The following is a 16,999-nucleotide window of genomic DNA, read 5'->3' as shown; positions in this document are numbered from 1 at the left end:
AGAAAATCTGGGCCAAACCCTCCTTCAAAGCACTAACTAGTTTTTTTAAACAAGAAGCTCAGACAGCTCTAGTCTCCTCTGCAGTAAGACAAGGATGTTTAGGTTGAGTGAATTACAAGATCACCAACTGTTGAAAAACTTTCTGAATTCCCAGCTATCCAAACTAATTCCTGCCATGCATTTGACAGGGGAGCATGGGAAGGGCACTTCCTGACCCCATGCCCCTCTGGCCTTCCTGTTATACCTAAGGGGGGGATTAAAAGGCTAAGGCACATGTATGAAAGCACAGGGCCACGGCCCATAGGAGCCTGAAATCACAGAATGCTTTCCCCCAGCCCCATAAACCTCCCCACGACATTAACATGGCTCCAGTACACTTACGGTGGATTTTAGCTGAAAGAGCTTGCAAAAGAGCTTGCAAGAGCTTAGGGAAGTCCAAGCCCAAGGGAAACAGATGACTCTGAAGCCTCTGGCACCTCCAGCAAGAACAAACATCAAACAGAAACCAAATCCCAGCCCTGTAAACATAAAATCTCACATTTACGCCCTACTGACCTCAGCTCTTATTACCCAATACACTATGTTAGTTTTTCAACAAAAAATTCCACGGCAAGAAAAAAGTCTAAAGAGACAGAGCAAACAACAGAACCAGATTCAGAAATGGAAGTGATTTTGGAATTATTAGATGGGATATTTAAAATAACTATGATTCATATGCTAAGGGCTGTGATGGGAAAAGTGAACAAGCAGCAAGAACAGATGGGTAATGTAAGAAGAGGATGGAAACTCTGAGAAGGAATCCAAGGAAATACTAAAAATCAAAAACACTAACAGAAATGAAGCATGTTTTTGATGGGCTCATTAATAGTCTGGACACAGCAAGGAAGGAATCAGTGAGCTTGAAGACAGATCAATAGCAACGTCCCAAGCTGAAATGCAAAAAAAAAAAAAAAAAAAGAAGAAGAAGAAGAAGAAAGAAAAACAGAAAACAGAAGATCCAAGACCTGTGGGACAATTAGAAAGGTGTAATATATACATCACACCAAAAGGAGAAGAAAGAGAGAATGGAACAGAAGAAATATCTAAAGTGATAATGACTGAGAACTTTCAAATTTAATGACAGACCTCAAACCACAAATCAAGAAAGCTGAGAGAACACAGAGCAGGAAAAGTCCCCCCAAATCTGCACTTAGATATATCATATTCAAACTGCAGAAAACCAAAAACCAGGAACAAATCTTGCAAGAAGCCAGATAAAAAAATTACACCTGCCTTGTAGAGCAACAAAGGTAAGAATTACAGTGGACTTTTTGTCAGGAAAGCAAGTAGGAAGAGATGGAGTGACCATTTAAAGGGGTAAAAGAAAAATCCCACCAACCTAGAATTCTGTATCTGGCAAAATTATCCGTCAAAAGTGAAGGAGAAGACTTCCCTGGCGGCGCAGTGGTTAAGAATCCACCTGCCAATGCAGGAGACACGGGTTCAAGCCCTGGTCCGGGAAGATCCCACATGCCGCCGAGCAACTAAGCCCGTGCACCACAACTGCTGAGCCTGCGCTCTAGAGCCCACAAGCCACAGCTACTGAGCTCGCATACTACAACTACTGAAGCCTGCACGCCTAGAGCCCGCGCTCCACAACAAGAGAAGCCACCGCAATGAGAAGCCTGCACAGTGCAGGAAGAGTGGCCCCTGCTCGCCGCAACTAGAGAAAGCCCGTGTGCAGCAACGAAGACCCAACACAGCCAAAAATAAATAAATAAATTTATTTAAAAAAAACGTGAAGTAAAGGCTTTTTTGGTGTTTGTTTCTCCAAGAAATAAAAATGGAGAGAATTTATCTCCAGCAGACCCGGCCTGAAAAAAATGTTAAAAGAAATTCTTTGGGGAGAAGGAAAATGAAATAGGTCAGAAACTCAGATTTACATGAAGAAAGGAAGAGCACTGAAGGAGAAATAAGGGAAAGCAAAATAAATTCTTTTACTTTTCATATGTTTAATTCATCAAAAGGATAACTCTCTCTTTAAATAACAGTAACAATGTGTTGGGTGATTATAGCTTATGTCTAAATGCAATGATTGATAGCAGTGTCACAAGGGAGAAAAGGAAGAAATTGGCAACACTGTTATAAGGCCCCTGTAGTAGGTGTGAATCAGTATAATGTTATTTGAAGGGGAATACAGATCAGTTTAAAATGCATGTTGGAAACTCTAATCAACTATACTCCAATTTTAAAAAATAACAAAAAAATTAAAAAATAAAATGTATATTGGAAACTCTAGAGCAACCACTGAAAAAACCTGTAAGAGAAGTATAATTCTTATGCTCAAAGAGGAGATAAAATGGAATCATGCTCAATTAAAACCAGAGAAGGCAGGAAAAGATATGGGAAAAAAAAAAGAATAAATGAAAATAATAGAAAAATGTTACAAACATGGTAGATATGGATCATGTTAGTTAGATATGTATCTGTGTCAATTCAACTATATCAATAATCACATTTAAATGAGAATGACCCAAACACCCCAATTAAAAGACAGAGACTGTCAGAGTGGATACAAAAGCAGAGTCAACTATATGTGGTCTACAAGAAACCCACTTTAAATATAGAGACTCAGGTAGATTAAAAGAAACGGGACGGAGAAAGTTATATCATGCTATGGTAATCAAATGAAAGCTGGAAGATCAAGAATTAGCTTCAGACAAAACAGACTTCAGAACAAGGAAGATTATCAGGGAAAAAGAGGAGCATTACTTAATGATATAAAGGTCATTCTCCAAGAAGACAGCACAGTCTTTAGTGTGTTTGCATCTAACAACAGAGGGTCAGAATAAACAAGGCAAAACCTGATAGAATTGAGAGGAAAAATACACAAACCAACTATGATAGCTGAAGACTTCAACATCCTCTTTCAGTAACTGACAAACCAAGCCAGCAGAAAGTCAGTAAGGATAGAGTTCAACCGGACAGCACGAACAGTCAATTTGACCTAACTGATCTACAGACGACTTCATCCAAAACAGTAGAACCCAGGTTCTTCTCAAGCTCACATGGAACATCCACCGAGACAGACCACATTCTGGGCTAAAGAACACACATGGACACATTTAAAGGTGTAGAAATCATCAAAGTATGATCTTGGATCATAGTGGAATTAAATGAGAAATCAGTAACAGAAAAACAGCTGGAAAATGCTCAAATATTGGTATATTTAAGAACACAATTCTAAATATTATATGGTTTAAAGAAGTCTCAATTAAAATTAAAATATATTTTGAACTAAATGAAAATGAAAATACAGCTTGTCAAAATTTGTCATGTGCAGCTAAAACAGTGTTTATGGGGAATTTATAGCATTAAATGCATATAATAGAAAAGATGAAAGATCTAAGTATCAATAATCTAAGTTTGCACCGTAGGAAACTGGAGAAACAAGAGCAATTTAAGCCTAAAGCGAACAGAAGAAAGGAAACAATAAAAATTGGGGCATAAATCAATGAAATTGAAAATAGGAAAACAGAGACTTGAAGACGATATTGTTAAGAGAAGGAAAAAGACAAGCCACAGACTATAAGAAAATATGTGTCAAGCACGTCTCATAAAGGACTTGTATCTGAAATGTATGAAGAAATTTAAAACTCGACAATAAGAAAACAAAAAACCCGATTTCAAAAATGAGCAAAAATCTGAACAAACCTATCATCAAAGAAGATACATGGAAGGCAAGTAAGCATATGAAATAATGCTAAACATTACTGGTCATTACGGAATTGCAAATTAAAACAATAATAAGATACCACGGCACACCTATAACAATGGTTAAGATCCAAAAACTGACAGTGCAAATTGCTGCAGACCAACAGGAACTCTCATGTGTTGCTGGTGGGGATGCCAAATGGTACAGCCACTTGGGAAGACAGTTTCGATGTTTCTTACAAAACTAGACAAAGTCTTACAATATGATCCAGCAACCACACTCCTAGGAATCTACCCAACTGATTTGAAAATGTCTGCACATGAATGTTTAAGCCAGCTTTATTCATAATTGCTAAAAGCTGAAAGCAACCAAGATATCTATCAATAGGTGAATGGATAAACAGAAACTGTGACACATCTACACAATGGAACATTATTTGGCAGGAAAACGAACAATCAAGCCACAAAACAGACGAATGAATCCTAAATGCACATTGTTAAGTGAAAGAAGCATGAAAAAATACATACTGTGTACTATGGTCTGAATGTTTGTCTTGCCCAAATTCATATGTTGACATCCTAACTCCCAAAGGTGAGGATACTAGTGGGTGGGGCCTTTGGGAGGTACTTAAATTATGAGGTGGAGTCCTCATGAGCGGGGTCAGCCTCATAAAAGAGGCTCCAGAGAGACTCCTCACCCTTTGGCCACGTTAGGACACAAGAAGTCTGTGTCCTGAAGCAGAGCCTTCACTCAACCACACTGGATCCTGGATCTCTGACTTTCAGCCTCCAGAGTGTGAGAAATAAATTTCTGTTGTTTATAAGCCACCCAGTCTGTGGTATTTTGTGAGAGCAGCCTGAACAGACTAAGACACTGATTCCAATTACATGACATTCTGGAAAAGACAGAGAACTTTAGCAACAGTGGAAGGATGAGTAATTACCATGAGTTTGCAGGGAGCGGGGGTGGGGGTGTGTTGAATAGGTTAATGAGCACGAGGGATTTTTAGGGAAGGTGAAACTATTCTCTGGATACTGTAATTGTGGATACAGGACACTACACGTTTGTCACACTCCACTAAACGGTACAGTACAAAGCACGGACCTTAATGTATGCAAAATTTTTAAAGTTTTTAGGAAGTAAGAGGATTCCAGGATGCAACGCAGAATGTGGCAAAACAATCTGTTTTATAAAAATAAGAAGCAACCTCACTGAAAGGGATGGGAGGGAGGGGAGCTGCCCTGAGTAACCCTGGAGACGAGTGAAGTCTGTAAAACTAGAGGCAAAGGAAACGGCATGTCATCTGAGTTCTAGTTCACAGAGTTGCTTCCCAGGGGGTATGGTCCACAGTCCTGATACCACTGCACATGTGTCCTGGCACCGACAAATCAGTAAACAGATGGTGGGTGGTGAGAGCCTGGCTTCTCACTGCTGGGGTGGAGGCGAGGGGTGCGGAAACTAAGATGACCCCCGTGGTCATGGATTAGAGTTGGGGAATCACTGTGGACTCATGTTTAGCTTAATATAGATACCAAGGGGTACATATTGCAAGATAATAGATATCTGGACTTCATCCCAGTTCCTGGCACAGAGCTCCTAAAACACCTGTAATTTCCTAGGTGATAAGAATGACAGGATCATCTTCTGTTATATTTGATTTCTGTCCCCACTTCCTGAAACAAATCCAGAGCATAAAGGTGAAAGGAGTGACTTTTGTTATTTCATAACAAGCCCCTTTCCGTCACACCTGAGTTGATGTTAAAGCGATGACTTCTGGAAAGTCCCTAAGGATGGGGGCTGGTTGCCAGAGGAGGTTTGGGATTTTCAGCCCCATCCCGTGACCTCCAGGGAAGGGAGAGGGGCTGGAGGTCAAATCACCAATGACCAGTGATTTGGTCAATCATGCCTTCGTAATGAGGCCTCCAAAAACCCCTCACCAAAGGTTGTGGAGAGCTCCGGGTTGGTGCACCCGTGGAGGTGCCGGCAGGGAGGTGCGGAAGACAGCACAGAAGTCCTGTGCCTTTCCCCCACACCTTGCCCTCTGCATCTCTCCCATCCGGCTGTTCCTGAGTTGTATCCTTTTATGATACACTGGTAATCCAGTAATTAAAAGGTTTTCCTGAGTTCTGTGAGCCTTTCTGGCAAATTATTAAACCCGAAGAGGGGTCGTGGGAACCCCCAATTTGTAGCCAGTTGGGCAGAGGTTGCAGGTAACCCACGGACCCACCCTTGCCATTGGCATCGGAAGTGAGGGGCAGTCTTGTGGGACTGAGTCCTTAACCTGTGGGATCTGATGCTAACCCCAGGCAGTTAGTGTCAGAATCGGACTTAATCATAGGACACCCAGTGGTGTCAGGACAGCTGGAGAATTGGTTGGTGTGGGGTAAACCCCACACATCTGGTGACCAGAAGTGAAGTATTGAGAGCAAAGAGTTTTCCTTTCACAATCAGAAATGTTTATAGGTCTGTATATATACATGTAAGGGTATGCATATGTATATTTCCATGCTCTTGCAACAGGGAAGAACAAATCTGACCCCATATTAGATCTGTTTCTTTTACTTTAACCTTTGTATTCTATAGTTTTTGCTTCCTTAAGAATGTTGCCTATAGCCTGAAATATACAGGAGAGCCTATTCTCAGGGCTCTGACCTTTAAGAGTCCATTCATATAGAGATAAAAAGGTGCAGAACAGAGAATAGCATTTGTCTTGTTGGAGGTTTACAGGAACATCGTGACCTGACCTACGTGGAAAGCTGCAAGAAAAAATGGATCCCGACACCCAGAAGTTTGCAGCAACCAACCACGCCCCTCCCTCACCTGGCCTTTAAAAATGCTTTGCTGAAACCCTTTGAGGAGTCTGGGGTGTTTTGGGCAAGAGCCACCTGTCTCCTTGCAGGTCCCTGCAATAAACCCTTCTCTGTTCCAAACTCCGACTGCTTAGTTTGTTTGGCCTCACTGTGCAACAGGCACGCAAACTTGTATTCGGTAACATTCTGTCAGCTGAGAGGACCGAGAGTCAAAGTCTCTGAGAAGCAACTGACACGTCTCATACCTGGATTTTGGTTTCTAATACTATTCTCCAATCACCAGAACCACGGCTCCTTAGAGAAACTGCTGATTCTAGGACTGGGGCAAGAAACATGTAAGATGAGCCTGGGGTATTTTGTAGTGACAGAAATAAGAAAGTCACACACACACAAATAACCTCACATGGGTGTGGGTGTGACAAAGGGACACAGGAGCCAACTGGAACAATTTTAGCAACATGATAAAATAGTATTGGTCCATAACCCAACGTGTAAAATAAATGTCCATGAGTTCATACCCATATAAATGAACAACTGAACAGGTAAATAGCTGGAAGAGAAGAGACAAATCCCCCATGCAGAAGAATTCCAAATAATTCATGTAGATAATTCATGAATAGAGCTCCTCCCTCCCTAAGTGAGGGCTGTGTGCAGTAATGTCCTTCCAAAGAGGACAGGACAAAAATGGAGAAGGAAACGGGGAATTTCATGGTGCAGAAACCTGCCGATCGCTCCCCCAGCCGGGGGTCAAGGTCAATATCAACAGTCATAAGTCAGGCTGACAGTGTGTGTCCTTGATAGGATGGGATGAGAATGGCATTTTCCCTCTGTTTCTTTCTCTCCAAAACCCATAACCCCAGTCTAATCATGAGAAAGACATCAGACTCCTCCCAGGAGAGATCACCCTACCTGACCAGAATGCCTCAAAACTGTTAAGGTCATTAGAAACCGGGCAAGACTGAGGTCACAGTCAAGGTTGCCTAAGGAGACGCCATGACTAACATAATGTGGAGTCCCGACTGGAAGAGGAAGGACATTAGGGAAAAACCCGGCAAATCTGAATAAGCTATGGACTTTAATGAATTATGTGTCAATACTGGCTCTTTAATGATAAAAAATGTACAGTGCTAATGTAAGATGTTACCAACAGGGGAACTACAGGAATTCTTTATACTGTCTTTGCAACTTTTCGGCAAATCTAAAACTGTTCTGAAAGATCAAGTTTATCTTAATAATCCAAACAGCAGTCATGAAGCATGAATATATCAGACAGTCACACCCTGCCTTGTTGCCAGTTGCTTTTATGAACAAACAGATGCCGGTCACTCCAGGACCCCGGGGCTGGCCCAGGGGCTGTGCCCTCACGACACACGGGGTGCAAAGGTGAGCCGCCTGCCCTGGATTCAGTGCCTGAGTGAAATTAACTTACAGGTGGTATGAGTTTCAGGCTGTGGGGATGGGGGCTTAACACTTGCTTGCTGACGTGGGGAGGAAGAATCTTAGAGCACGATTCTCAGAAGGGCCGGGAGGGCTTCCCACGGGCCGCAGGCAGCAGGCTGATCACTGGCCGCCAGCACCCCAGGTGGTGGGAAAGCACTCGGACACCCACGAGGGACCCGAGAGGACGGCCAGGTGCGCTGGCATCACCCCTCATGGCCTTGTCGTGACGGCCACAGGGCAATACAGACGGGGCTGGGAATTGGAGTCGGAAAAGCTGTCCGGGTTCTTCTGGAAGCACCGGTGAGTCACTGGTGCAGGTGCTACAGCGTGGAGCTCCGGCTCCACTCCCTGCACACTTCTGGGGGCCAGCTTTCCAGTGCGGTTTACAAGAGAGGGTCTCACCTCCCTGCACCAGAGGCTCCCTTGGGAGGTTTCAACATGTCCCAACAACTGGGCACACCTGGCATCAATGCCCACACTCACCAGTGATGGGACGGCCACTCGCCTTGAGGACTCCATTCACCCACACTAACTCCACTCAGCCAGAGAAAAGAGCACCAAAGCTTAGAGACCCCCAGAGCTGATAGTCCGGGCTTCTTGGGAGAATGGAAGGGGTCTGATAGACCAAGAGTCCGGTTTTCCCAGGCACCACACCTGTGGCATTCACTTACCTGTGTAACTGGGATGTCGGCATCACCCCCAAACCATAATCAAATGTTCTCTATGAAATTCTCCAACACCGTAATAGCTGTCTTCTTCTACTGTAATTAGGTGAATATACAAAGCTAAATGGCATGTTGGAAAAACCAATTAGAAAAATAAATAGATATCGTTCATATCTGAACACTAAAGCATAAATAATAAATGTTAATAATTTAGACATACAATGAGATAAAGTGCACTGCTGATTCGGGCAAAAATGCTGACAATTAAAACAAAATGTAGAGCTTCCCTGGTGGCGCAGTGGATGAGAATCCGCCTGCCAATACAGGGGACATGGGTCTGATCCCTGGTCCGGGAAGATTCCCACATGCTGCGGAGCAACTAAGCCCGTGCACCACAACTACTGAGCCTGCACTCTAGGGCCCGCGAGCCACAACTATTGAGCCCACGTGCCACAACTCCTGAAGCCCACACGCCTACAGCCCGTGCTTTGCAACAAGAGAAGCCATCGCAATGAGTAGCCCCCCGTTCATCGCAACTAGAGAAAGCCCGTGTGCAGCAATGAAGACCCAACGCAGCCAAAAATTTAAAAAAATAAATAAAAACTACCTTAGTAAAATTTACACCAATACCAGCTAATGTAAGAGGTCAGAGAAAATCACTGGATTTCTCATCCCATCTTCAAAGAAATAACTGAAAACAAGAAATTTCAAAAGGGAAGATGGAACAAAATGATGAAATTATGACTCCAATGTAATTCTATAGCCATAATCTTGCATGTAAATAATGAATTTGAAATGCAAAATCCGTGGTTTACCTCTAGATCACTGACACAGGTGATTTATACTGGCTAGTTACAGGTAGCTTCTAATGGATGTCAACACTGACTATTTTTAAATAGGAAAAAAAAAAGAGTAAATGCTCATTTGGCCGAAGAGCTTTGAGACGGTTTCTCCTGAAGGGAGGATGAGGAGTTGTGTGGCTTCTCAAGCCCTTTTGGCCTGTGATGCTGTGATAAGCAGACAGCCGCGGAGAGAGGCAGGGCTGCTCGTGGCCAGACCACACACAACAACGCTGCTCTTTCTGCCATCTTTAGGAAACCAAGCTGCCACATTTTCTAAAAACGTAATACTTGGATTTTGAGTCTTTTCGAAATGCATTCTACTTAGTGCACAGGGTGCGAGGTAGGGTTCACTGCTAGAAGATGGGAGAAGGTCTAAAAATGTGCCTCTCAGGAAACTGACCCTAAGAAGCAGTAAGAGCCTGATGAGACCAGGGGCAGGGGTGGGGGGGTGACAAGATATAATGCCGGTCACCGGAGGCCCCAGAAACCAGAAGAGGCCAGGACAGTGGTCACAGTCTGTCTTCAGAACAGAACTAGAATGGATATCAGGAAAGCCACCAGAAGCAGGAAAAAGAAGTCTAACCTCTGAGCTGAGAGTAGGGGGTCCATGCTGGGGCCCGTGAGGACCCTTAGAAGAGGTTCCTGCAAATTCAGCCCTGGGCCTGGGAGGCAGCCTGGCTGACAGTGCAGAGGCGTCCAGCCCCTGACCTGAAACAAGGCACGTGGGGGTGGCCTGCCTCCTTCGGGGACACCTCACTCCCTCTGCTGACTCCCCTGTGGATGGCCAGGGCCCCTGGCCTCTGGGGTGGGGTGGGGGCAGTGGGGAGCCTACAGGCACCAGTATCCATTTCCCTCTAGCAGGGATGACCCTCTTTCCTGATTTGTATGACTTTTGAGTAATAACCTTTTCCCCACAGCTTTGCCCATTTTCTCTTATTCCCCAAGAAAAATATTGGTTTTCAGAGGTTACCTTATGCTATGGGTTGAATTATGTCACCCTAAAATTCTCAGGTGGACGTCCTAACCCCCAGTTCCTCTGACCTTGTTTGGAAATAGGGTCTTTGCAGACGTTGTTAATTAAGCTGAGGTCACCCTGGAGGAGGGTGGGGCCTAAGCCCATATGATTGGTGTCCTTACGAAAAGGGGACATTTGGACACAGACAGACCTGCACACAGAGAGACTGCCATGAGAAGATGGAGGCAGGGATGGGGGGATGCGTCTAAAGGCCAAGAATGCCAACGATGCCAGCAAACCCCCAGAAGCTGGGGAGGGGCCTGGACCAGATTCTCCCTCAGGACCCTCAGAAGGAATCAAGCCTCCGGATACCTTGATATTGGACTTCTAGCTTCCAGAACCCTGAGGTTCTATTTCTGCTACTTAAGCCCCCCAGTTTGTGGCTTTGTTATGGGAGCCCCGCCCAGCAAGCTAACACAGCCTGTAATGTTCCCTTTAGGTTTCCACAGATGTTCCAACAACTTCCCTGGGGCGCGATAACCCAGAAAACGAGTGAGAAGGCCCTGGGGGCCCCGTCACTGTCACACTTCAAGGCACCTGTGCAGTACTCACAGGGCCCCCAGGCCGCCTACTAGAGCTACATGACTGTGGCTGGTAAGCCCAGAGCTGAACACGGTCCACTGCAGACAATGCTTCTCTCAAGATGGTAAGACTTTTATAGCCACTTCCCTTCTCATAGGAATCAATTCTGAAAGGCATGATTTTGTACTTAGAGGATGCTAAGGGCTGGTTATACAGTCTGTGCTATTATGTTCAGCATTTGAACAAAATAAATATTAAAATAGAGCTTTAAGTTAAATTTCGATTGAGTTTATTAAGATACTTTCATGTTGACATTCTGTACTAAATTAGAGATGGCTTCTTCTCCCCCTGAGAAGTGGAGACTCATTCCCATCCTCCTGCATAGGGGCTGGCCTTTGTGATTTGCTTGATCAAAATGGGACCTAATTAAACTTAAAAGCTTTTGCACAGCAAAGGAAACCATAAACAAAACAAAAAGACAACCCACAGAATGGGAGAAAATATTTGCAAACAAAGCAACCGACAACAGATTAATCTCCAAAATATACAAACAGCTCATGCAGCTCAATATCAAAAAACAAACAACCCAATCAAAACATGGGCAGAAGATCTACATAGACGTTTCTCCAAAGAAGACATACAGGTGGCCAAAAATCACATGAAAAGATATTCAACATTGCTAATTATTAGAGAAATGCAAATCATAACTACAATAAGGTATCACCTCACACCAGTTAGAATGGCCAACATGAAAAAGTCTACAAACAATAAATGCTGGAGAGGGTGTGGAGAAAAGGGAACCCTCCTACACTGTTGGTGGGAATGTAAATTGCTACAGCCACTACGGAGAACAGTATGGAGGTTCCCTAAAAAACTAAAAGTAGAGGTGCGGTATGATCCTACAATTCCACTCCTGGGCATATAGGCAGAGAAAACCATAATTCGAAAAGACACATGCACCCCAGTGTTCACAGCAGCACTATTTACAACAGCCAAGACATGAAAGCAACCTAAATGTCCACCGACAGATGGATAAGGAAGATGTGTATATATACAGTGGAATATTACTCAGCCATAAAAAAGAATTAAATAATACCATTTGCAGCAACATGGTTGGACCTACAGATGATCATACGAAGTGAAGTCAGACAAAGACAAATATCATATGGTATCACTTATATGTGGAATTTAAAAAGTTGATACAAATGAACTTATTTACAAAACAGAAACAGACTCACAGACATAGAAAACAAACCTATGGTTACCAAAGGGGAAAGGTGGGGGCAGAGGGATAAATTAGGAGGTTGGGATTAACATGTACAAACTACTATGTATAAAATAGATAATCCACAAGGACCTACTGTAGAGCACAGGGAACTTTACTCAATATTCTGTAATAACCTATATGGGAGAAGAATCTGAAAAAGAATGGATACATGCATATGTATAACTGAATCACTTTGCTGTACTCCTGAAACAAACACGATATTGTAAATCAACTATACCCCAATATAAAATAAAAATTAAGTTAAAAAAAAAAGAGACTGTGACACAGTGACACTCCGGGACACAGCTGGCAGCTTCTTCCTGAGTCTCCCAGGATGCCCGCTCAGGGGGAAGCCAGCCTCTGTAAAGAGAGCCATTGCCATGAGCTCGCCATGCTCTGAGGAGGCAGCCACACGGAAAGGCCATGGGAAGAGAGAAAAGGGTCAGCCCCTAGCTGTGCCTCCAACCCCAGCCTGGCCACCGCACACGTGTCAGCGCAGGAAACTTTTGGATATTCCAGCCCCAACAGACAGGACATGAAAAGGAACCAGGGAACCAGCCGATAGCCAGAACCCAGTCCCCAAACATAGGGCCCCGTCCAGACATCCCAGGGCACCCAGCCGCCTGGCATGGCTCCAGCTCTGATGAGACATCTCCGCTGTGCCCCGCCTAAATCCTTCACTTCCAAAATCATGAATAGCACAAATGAGTGGTTGCTTAATGCCACTCCATTTCAAGGTGGCTTACAGGGCAGCAGCAGATACCCGGAACACCCTTTCTGTGAAGTAGGTTTTCTTTCCAGACGCTCATGGATTTAGGCGGATTTATCCGGAGGCTCAAGTGTAACTGAGATTCCATTAAAAATGCTTTTTAACAAACAAGTGCAACGAATCTATCTCCCCACAACACAGGACTGCACTGTCTCTGTCAGAGCACATCTTAGATGGTGAGGTGGCCCAGGAAAATATGCATCTCATGTTCATACTCTCTAACAGCCACCCAACTGAAACAGAGACTAAGACAGGGGAGAAGCAGCAAAGTGCACCCCACCTCCAATGCAGTGCTCAGAAATTTCAACAAAAACGAAGTCAGCTCTGATTTCAAGAAGGCATCAGACATGCCAGTGAGAATGTGGCCGAAGATCATGGAAACATGGGTTCTTGTAGCTCAGCAGGGCCCCAGGTCACCCACCCCGGCCAGAGGTCCCCTCACAGCCCCACCTGACCTGAGAGGTGTCCCCATCGTGTCTCTTGGAGAAACTGCCCGCCCCAGCTGCCCGCCTGCCAGGCTTCAGAGGCCAAACATCTTCCTCTCCTATAAATCTTCCTTGCTGGACTGGAAACCCTTTCCCACTGTCACACTTGTGCAAACTGTGACTTCACAAGCAATGATATTTGGATGTGTGGTCTGTGCTTTGTAGATAACCTGCACTAAATAGTTTTCAAATGAACAAGGAAACCACCATTAACATGCTTTAAAATTAAAAAGCAAACGATTAAGCCCTAAGAGCAACCTGAGCCTGGGTGCCCTTGGAGGGGCCCTTGCTCCCGAGCACGGCTGCACCGTCTGCTTGGGCCTCGTGTCGAGCCTGTGTCATTCCCGTTTCCACAAAGATATCCCACAGCTGGTTCCCGGCAGGACGTTATTCAGAGTTAGGTCTGCAGATGCCAAAGCCTGTGAGAAAAATGTCTGGATGGTGCCAACCCAGTGCCAGACCAGCCCCATCCCCAGCAGCACCCACATCCCCCCACAGATGATAAACTGAGGCACAGACAGAGCAGTGAGCTCCCTGAGACTGCTGGTGATCAGTGAGAGAGTGGGGATTCTGACCAGGCAGCCTGCAGACTGTTCACACGCGGGACGCTGTGACGCCTAATAGTTGTGTTGACTTTGAGCAAATCATTCAGCCTCTTGGAAAGCATTCTCCTGCATGGACTCCCTGAGCGGTCAGGCACACACGTGGGAAGCATCTCCCAGTGCTTGTGCAAAGGGAGTGCCAGAGGATCGGGCATGCCGATACCGCCCCGTCTACTGCTCTTACTGTGCCCAGCGCTGCCTGGACCCCGCAGGGACGGGGCCAGCACTGCTGGGTGCGGGCAAGGTGGCCCCAAAGCCACTGGCCCAGGGCTGTTTAGAGAGATCGGAGAGCGATGCCACAGCCCCTCTGGAGATAAGGAGTGCGGGGAAGGGTGGTCTGATATGGGACGGGGAGACAGACCAGGAAACCTGGCTGGCAGAGACTGAGCAGGTGGAGGGCACTGGCCCCCAGCTCGGGGCGACGAGCACAAACATGGGGCCCAGAGGTGGGGGCGGTGAGCAGCTTCTGCAAGAAACGGGTCCCCGTCTCATCGGTTATCCCCGAGGCTCAGCCCACGCCCCCAACCACTCGGCTCACGCCCTTTATGTTTTTAAAATTTATTTTATTGAACTGTAGTTGATTTGTGTTCATTTCTGCTCTACAGCAAAGTGATTCAGTTATATATATATTATATATATGTGATATATATAATATATATGTAGAAAACATATACATAACACTCTTTTTCATATTCTTCTCCATTATGGTTTATCACAGGATATTGAATATAGTTCCCTATGCTATACAGCAGGACCTTGTTGTTCATCCATTCTATATATACTAGTTTGCATCTGCTAATCGCAAACTCCCGATCCTTCCCTCTCCCACCCCCTTCCCCCTTGGCAACTACAAGTCTGTTCTTTACGTCTGTGAGTCTGTTTCTGTTTCGTAGATAAGTTCATCGGAAGTCACGCCCTTTAAATACCTGCTCACCACATGCGCTAAGCAACAAGAGTACATGCCTTTTCTTTCCATAAAAATGTTACGCTGGCTTCTTTAATTGCAGTATAAGGGTTTTCTTTTCTAAATACCATTTTCCAAACAAAACAATTGTGAGAGGCGGAGTCAGTGTTTAAAACTGAGTTGGTAGAATGATTGATTGATTCCGAACACACAAATTTTCAGGTGACCAGCTGGGCCCCGCAGCCTGGGCCGCCCTGTCTTCCACATCTGGGACCAAAGGAGCACCTGGCCCACAGAGGTCTTTATGTCAGTGTTTTCAAGGCCTTTGAAGGTGCTGCCAACCTCAGCGGGAATGGGCCTATTCCTAATTCACCGGCTCCATCATGTGTAAGCCTCAGTAACTGGGGCTGCATCTCTGATTTATTACAATGATGCTCAGGTGCCTGGCACTAGATGAGGCTCCCGGCGGCCACCCAGAGTGCCCACCCCTCAACCCAGCTCCCATGTAGACAGGAAGGGGCTGGTGCGTACCAACATCCGGGAGACCTGGCCTTCCGAGAGGTTATTGGCACAGGGCAAAGGAGAAGAGTAAAGCGAAAACCAGGAGGAAACATAAGAACAGGTTCTGATGTCTTGGGGGGTGGAGTGGAACAAGTAAATAGGACTTCACGGGACAGACGGAATGTGTTGGGAGAGCCCCTCCGAGGACAGGGGATGCCCCAGGATGGGCCTGTGGCTGTGACCTGGGGGCGATCTCGGAGGTGAAGGCATAAAGGGAATCATGCCCTGTAACACGCACAGCCCTTCCTCTGCCATATGTCCTGATAATATTTCAATCATTAGATCTGAACTGAATTCAGATTTAATTTACCAAATAATGTTATAATGAGAACGGCAGCGGCGCCCAGCAGCACTCCAATTTATGCATAACTTCAAGTTAAATAACATCTTTTGACTTGCAGAGAAAGATGTCTAATTAGGAAGATTTTCAGATATAAAGAACTGTCACTGTCAAGCATGTACTGTAATCATGATAAAGTCACACATTCACACAGGGAAACATTAGCCTGTAATAAACGGGCCGTGTACAATGAGGTCCCGGATCCCCCAAAAATGGAACGTGGCAGCGAAGGTGCTGGCACAGGGACCAGCTCAGTCCTTCCTTGATGTCATTGGCTGTGGCCATCCCTTTGCCTTTAGATGTAGCCACAAGATGAATATTTTTGCCGTAAAAGATTATTTTTTATTGCATTTTATTGTGTAGTAGTTTTCTACTATACTGTGGGTATAGTCTGAATGAGAATTTATATTAGGATAAGATATTTAAGATTCTCTTTAAGCACTGGTGTTTAACAGTCTCTCTTAAGGGTGGCTTCAAGGTTACTCAAGAGAAAATTATTAAGAAGTAAGTCTGTCAATCATATGCAATCACAGTGACCAGAGGAAGATAGTACAATAACCATAATTCTGCAACCCTACCCAAAATTAGGGTAAAATCACCCTATATGAAAACCAATACACATACTAGGTTTTGTGGTAGCATGAAGAAATGCCTCATGAAGTCAGCCTGGAGGGTCAGGGAAGAGGTCTCAGTGGGTTCTGTGGGATGAATAGGAGTTCAAATACATGCACTGCAGGTGTGGGCCTCTTGTCCAGCTGAGCCGAGCAGGACAAGGCTGTCTGGCACCGCGTGGCTAGAACGTGGGCGCTGGGGGTGCACCTGCCAGGGAGAGCAGAACAAGTCTGGGGGGGCTTGGCAAAGGCTTTGCAAAAGTGGCCTGGTCAGAGCTGGAGAACGAGCTGCTGTCACTTCTGCAATGTACCACAGAGGCTGACATGTGCCGGGTGCTACCCAGACACCGTGCCTGCCCTCTTAGGAGTCCAAGGCAGTGGGCAGAGAGGTGAGGAAGCAAAGACACTGCCCCCTGTGACAGGCGCTATGGAGGAGACAAACAGGGGACTTGATGGGGAGTCGTGGCGGCCT

The 16,999-nt window shown here is 45.2% G+C and overlaps 1 protein-coding gene across 2 annotated transcripts in view; it reads right to left on the bottom strand.

Moving 5' to 3' along the window:
• The window catches only part of ENTREP2 (endosomal transmembrane epsin interactor 2), a 361,730-nt gene that overhangs the window by 118,462 nt on the left and 226,269 nt on the right, over positions 1-16,999 (bottom strand). The gene's annotated exons all lie outside the window — the stretch shown is intronic.

Source organism: Delphinus delphis, chromosome 2 (genome assembly GCF_949987515.2).
Source record: "Delphinus delphis chromosome 2, mDelDel1.2, whole genome shotgun sequence".
Taxonomy (NCBI): domain Eukaryota; kingdom Metazoa; phylum Chordata; class Mammalia; order Artiodactyla; family Delphinidae; genus Delphinus; species Delphinus delphis.
This window is presented reverse-complemented; position numbering and strand designations above follow the sequence as displayed.